Genomic DNA, 5,950 nt, shown 5'->3' with positions numbered 1-5,950 from the left:
GTCTCTGTAATACATCAGTCCTCTGTAATACATCAGTTCTGTATACAATCAGTCTCTGTATACATCAGTCTCTGTATACATCAGTCTCTGTATACATCAGTCTTGTATACATTCTCTGTCTCTGTATACATCAGTCTCTGTATACAATCAGTCTCTGTATACATCATCCTTCTGTATACATCAGTCTCTGTATACATCAGTCTCTGTATACATCAGTCTCTGTATACATCAGTCTCTATATATACATCAGTCTCTATATACATCAGTCTCTATATACATCTGTTTCTGTATACATCAGTCCTTGTATACATCAGTCTCTATATACATCAGTCTCTATATACATCAGTTTCTATATACATCAGTCTCTGTATACATCAGTCCTCTATATACATCCCTCTCTATATACATATATACATCAGTCTCTGTATACATCAGTCTCTATATACATCAGTCTCTCATGATACATCAGTCTCTGTATACATCAGTCTCTGTATACATCAGTCTCTGTATACATCAGTCTCTGTACTACAGTCTCTGTAACTCTCTCTATATACATATATACATCAGTCTTTGTATACATCAGTCTCTGTATACATCAGTCTCTGTATACATCCGTCTCTATATACAGTACTGTTCAAAAGTTTGGGGTCACTTAGAAATGTCCTTGTTTTTGAAAAAGAAAATAAATTATTTGGTCAAGTACATTAGAGTGTCTAGTTTGAGAAACAGACGCCTCAACAGTCCTCAACTGGCAGCTTCATTAAATAGTACCAGCAAAACACCAGTCTCATCGTCAACAGTGAAGAGGCGACTCCGGGATGCTGGCCTTCTAGGCAGAGTTGCAAAGAGAAAAAGCCATATCTCAGACTTGGCAATAAAAATAAAAGATTACGATGGACAAAAGAAAATTGAACAATTCCTTCATATTGAAATATCTTATGTTTGTTGTCTAGGGTGAAGCAATGGAGGCGGGACAACGTGACACGACAGGATCTGACCTCAATGTTGAAGATGAAGTCCTGCATATCTGAAGTGAGTCAGACCCCTATCAATGTCACTACTGTTGTTACAGACCCTCTCTACTCTACGGCTGTTGTGACTCAGAGCCCTGATGTCTCTGTACTGAAGTGGTATTCTACTGTAACATTCTACAACTGAGTTGTCCTGCTGGCAGGACAGGTTTATTAGCCTGGATAATGCTGCATATTGTCTAGGTTGTTCTAGGGCAGGACAGGTTTATTACCCTGGGTAATGTCTGGGTTGTTCTAGGGCAGGACGTCCTCTGGGGCAGGGTGTGGAGGTTGGGGAATATGAGGGTTAGGTCGGGGGATGTTGTCTCTGGCTGAAATAGTGAAACAGTAGAAGTTGAGTTTTTCTGTGCAGTAGGGACCAATGTGCTGCACGGTAATACACAACCAGCACTGAGTGGCCTACAGCCGGGATCATCAACTATAAATATAAATATAAACTCAACATGTAAAGTGTTGGTCCCATGTTTCATGAGCTGAAATAAAAGAACCATGAAATGTGCAGTTTAGTCACACAACACAACGCCACAGATATCTCAGGTTTTGAGGGAGCGTAATAATTGGTATGCAGGAATGTCCACCAGAGCTGTTACTATAAACCTGTAACTCTGTAGTATAACTTATAACCCTGAGCAGCCATGGCTTTGACTAAAACCTTAACTATGTCTCTGTCTGTTTTATATGGTTTCTACTAAAACCTTAACTATGTCTCTGTCTGTTTATATGGTTTTGACTAAAACCTTAAATATGTCTCTGTCTGTTTATATGGCTTTGACTAAAACCTTAACTATGTCTCTGTCTGTTTTATATGGTTTCTACTAAAACCTTAACTATGTCTCTGTCTGTTTATATGGTTTCTACTAAAACCTTAACTATGAGGTGATTTCTGTGTTGTTCCTCTTTTCCTTCTCTTGTCCTCTTCTCTCCTCTTCTCTCCTCCTTTCGTCTCTCCTCCTCTCTTCTCTCCTACTTTCGTCTCTTCTCCTTCTTTTTCCATCCTCCTCTCTTCTCTCTTCTCTCTTATCTCCTCCTCTCCTCTCTCTCTCCTCCTCTTTCCTTCCTCTTCCTTCCTCTCCTCTCTTCTCTCTCTCTTTCTCTTCCTTCCTCCTCTTTCATCCTCTCTCTTCTCTCCTTCTCTCTTTCTCCTCCTCTCCTATTTCTCTCCTCTCTCTTCTCTCCTCCTCTCTTTCCTCATCTCTCTCTCCTCCTCGTTTCCTCCTCCTTCTCTCCTATCCTCCTCTCCTCTTCTCTCTGCTTTTCTCCTCCTCCTCTCTTTCTCCTCTCCTCTCTTTCTTTTTCCTCCTCCTCTCTCTTCTCTCTCCAATTCCTCTCCTGTTTCTACAACTTCCGTCATTCCTCCTTCTCCTCCCTTCTCTCTCAGCCTAGTTGGCCGCGTCTCTCCACCAGGCCATATCCACAGCTGTCTGCAGCGTCACAACCTACCAGGAGACTCACCACGCTGCCAACAACCATCTGAGTGAGTGCTAATGGCCTGGTCGCTGCCTGCCGCATAGGACAGACATGATGGACCGACTGACTGACTCTTCCCACTGATGTTGAACCTCTTTTCTGATGGTTTGGGCCTCAGTGAAGTACAGCACTCAGTAAAGCATGAGTCAAAGAAGGAGGGATTAAAGTAATCTGTCTGTCTCCTCCCCTGAACTGACTGATACAAGGTTCCATTGTGTTCCTGACGATGGTCCTTTCATTTCAATCATATTGTGACTATTGGAATGCTGAAGGAGCACAGAAGAGACGAGTTTTCTCAATTTCTAGAAGCAAAAAGCATTACGGATTTATATAGAACGGTTTTATAGACAGTTATTGAGAAGTTATAGACCGGTTGGCAATATAGACAGGTTATAGACAGGTTTTGAGAAGATATAGACGGTTGGCAATATAGACAGGTTATAAGACCACGGATTATTTGGAGAAGTATATAGACCGGCTTGGCAATATAGACAGGTATAGACAGGTTATTGAGAATGATATAGACCGGTTTTGGCAATTTAGCAGGTTAATAGACGGTTATTGGAAGATATAGACGGTTGGCAATATAGACAGGTTATACGACAGGTTATTGAGAATATGATATAGACCGGTTTGGCAATATAGACAGGTTATAGGACAGAAGTTATGAGAAGATTATAGACGGATTTGGCATATATAGACAGGTTATAGAACAGGGTTATGAGAAGATATAGACCGGTTGGCAATATAGAACAGGTTATAGACAGGGGTTATTGAGAATTAGACCGGTTGGGCAATATAGACAGGTTATAAAGAGTTAAAACAGGTTTATATAAGACAGGTTATGGATGAAGGTTATGACCGGTTGGCATATCGACAGGTTATTAAACAGGTTTATAACAGGTTGCATTCTCGTTGACTTCAGCAGGAAGAAGAGAGGGAACACTCTGTCAAGGCTGCTGCTATTGGCTCATTGGATGAGAAAGAGGAGTCCTGTCAGTTCCATGGCTGACCAGTCCCACGACAGTGGTCAGGATGATGTCCCCCCCCCATAAAACCCTTATGTGGGTAAAGCTTGAGGTCACTTGGCGTGGGACACAGTTATCTCTTCCCCGAACCCCACAGAAGTGATGTGGCCCCACCTGGGCAGCAGACCTGGGAAATGGTTTTGGGGTTTTTTAAAACTGTTATTCCGTCATCCATTAGTGAGAGGTCCCTCTACCACTTCAGATACAAGCATGCATGACATCAGTTCTCCTCCGTCCCATTGTCCATACTCACACAGCATTATTTCTACTCTAATGACAGCTGACCGCGATGTATTTGTTGGTTCTTTACATCGCTGTGTAGTCAGGGAAACACCAGGTGCCTTTACTCAAAGTGAAAGCCTCGCTGGGTGTCTTTTTGAGGACTGTGCGGTTCTCTCCAGCCTAGCAGGCTATGCTGGATCTAGTTGCGCTTTCCTTCTGTGTTGTCTTCAACCAACAGCATTAAAATGTAGTTTCACTTATATCATTCTGGTGTTTTTAGAGGTTGTTCCACACTGTGCACCGGTTCCCATCAATGTATGAAGCTCTCAAATGCACTAGATGTCCAGTAGATGTCCCAGCAGATGTTCCAAGTGTGTTCCCAGCAGATGTCCCGTAGATTGTCCACTAGATGTCGCGCAGTTTCGAGTGTCCCCAGTCCGTGTCCCACTAGATGTCCACTAGATGTCGCAGAGATGTCCCCAAGATGCCCAGTCGATGTCCCGTCGATGTCCGCAGTCGATGTCCACTAGATGTCCCAGTAGATGTCCCACTAGATGTCCCACATGTGTCCCAGTCGATGGTTTCCGCAGTAGATGTCCCAGTCGATGTCCACTAGATGTCCCAGCGATGTCCCACTAGATGTCCCAGTGATGTCCCACTAGATGTCCCAAGTTAGATGTCCCACTAGATGTCGCCAGTCGATGTCCCACTAGATGTCCCAGTCGATGTCGCACTAATGTCCCCAGTAGATGTCCCACTAGATGCCAGTCGATGTCCCAGTAGATGTCCCAGTAGATGTCCAGTGTGTCCAGTAGATGTCGGCAGTAGAATGTCCACTAGAATGTCCCAGTAGATGTCGGTAGATGTTCCCATGTGTCGACTAGATGTCCAGTAGATGTCCAGAGATGTCCACCAGATGTCGCCAGTCGATGTTCCCAGTGATGTCCCAGTAGAATGTCCCAGTAGTGTCCCGGTCGATGTCGCCATGTAGATGTCCCAGTAGATGTCCCAGTAGATGTCCACTAGATGTCCCACTAGATGTCCCCAGTGTGTCCAGTAGAAATGTCCAGTGCTGTCCATAGATGTCCAGTGTGTCCACTAGATGGTCCCGTAGAATGTCCCATGATGTCCCGTAGATGTCGAGTGTGTCCACTAGATGTCCCAGTAGATGTCCCAGTGTGTCCCAGTAAGATGTCCAAGTGTGTCCAACTGAGACTGTCTCCAGTGTGTCCACTAGATGTCCCAGTCAGATGTCCCACTAGATGTCCAGTAGAAATGTCCAGTAGATGTCGCCAGTAGGATGTCCAGTAGATTCCCAGTGGTGTTCCCACCACTAGATTTGGTCCCATGTAGATGTCCCAGTAGCTGTCCCAGTAGATGTCCGTAGATGTCCCAGTAGATGTCCTCAGTAGGTATGTACCCAGTGATGTCCCAAGTCGATGTCCGTAGAATGTGCCACAGATGTCCCGTCGATGTCTGCCAGTAGATGAATGTCCCGTAAGATGCAACCCACTTAGATGTCCCTGTAAGAATGTCCCAGTAGATGTCCAATAATGAATTGTCAGTCCGAGATGCTCCATGTAGATGTCCAGTAGAATGTCCTCCACTTAGATGTTCACTGAATGTTCCACCATCACGAATGAAAACTAGATGTTCCCCAGGTCGATGTGTCCCATAAGTAAGCATGTGCGCGTCGAGCTGCTCCCCCTAGTATATCACATACTTAGATGTCCACCAGTAGATGTCCAGTGTGGTCGCCAGTATTTGTCCAAGTGTGTCCCAGTAGATGTCCCAGTGTGTTCCACTAAGATGTCAGTAGATGTTTTCCACCAGTAGATCGTCCCACATGCACTAGATGTCCTCAGTAATGTGCCCCAGTTGCTCCTCAGTTAGTGGTCCCAGTGTGTCCCACTAGATGTCCCAGTGTGTCCAGCTTAGATGTCCATGTAGATGTCCCATGGTGTTGTCCCAATCTTGGCTGTAGATGTCAGTAGATGTTCCCGTGATGTTCCATGCTAGATGTCCCTGTGATGTCCACTAGATGTTCCATGTAGCTGTTCCCAGTAGAAAGTTCCCATTCGCATCGTAGTGTCCAGTAGATGTCCAGGTGTCCCAGTAGATGTCCAGTGTGTCCCACTAGAGTGTCGCCAGTGTGGTCCCACTTATGATTCCAGTAGATTCAACTAGATTGTTCCCATGAGT

The 5,950-nt window shown here is 44.7% G+C and overlaps 2 long non-coding RNA genes across 12 annotated transcripts in view; both read left to right on the top strand.

Moving 5' to 3' along the window:
* LOC112079645 (uncharacterized) overlaps nt 1-1,066 on the top strand; it is a 4,071-nt gene extending 3,005 nt beyond the window's left edge. The window contains exon 4 of the long non-coding RNA XR_002896003.2: nt 954-1,066. This is a non-coding gene — a long non-coding RNA (uncharacterized lncRNA). The remainder of the gene's footprint in view (nt 1-953) is intronic.
* Nucleotides 1,067-4,263: 3,197 nt separating this feature from the next.
* LOC139027257 (uncharacterized) lies at nt 4,264-5,873 on the top strand. 11 transcript variants are annotated; one of them, XR_011479329.1, is made up of 4 exons: nt 4,264-4,313; nt 4,437-4,552; nt 5,510-5,544; nt 5,856-5,873. It is a non-coding gene; the product is annotated as an uncharacterized lncRNA (long non-coding RNA). The 11 variants fall into 11 exon arrangements; XR_011479328.1 differs by lacking the exon at nt 5,856-5,873 and adding an exon at nt 5,638-5,679 and having other exon boundaries at nt 5,510-5,530; XR_011479325.1 differs by lacking the exons at nt 5,510-5,544; nt 5,856-5,873 and adding exons at nt 4,749-4,797; nt 5,651-5,673.
* The last annotated feature ends 77 nt before the right edge of the window (nt 5,874-5,950 follow it).

This window comes from Salvelinus sp. IW2-2015, unplaced genomic scaffold, assembly GCF_002910315.2.
Source record: "Salvelinus sp. IW2-2015 unplaced genomic scaffold, ASM291031v2 Un_scaffold8838, whole genome shotgun sequence".
NCBI lineage: Eukaryota > Metazoa > Chordata > Actinopteri > Salmoniformes > Salmonidae > Salvelinus > Salvelinus sp. IW2-2015.
Note: the sequence above shows the minus strand (reverse complement) of the source record. Positions and strands in the feature narration are given on the sequence as shown.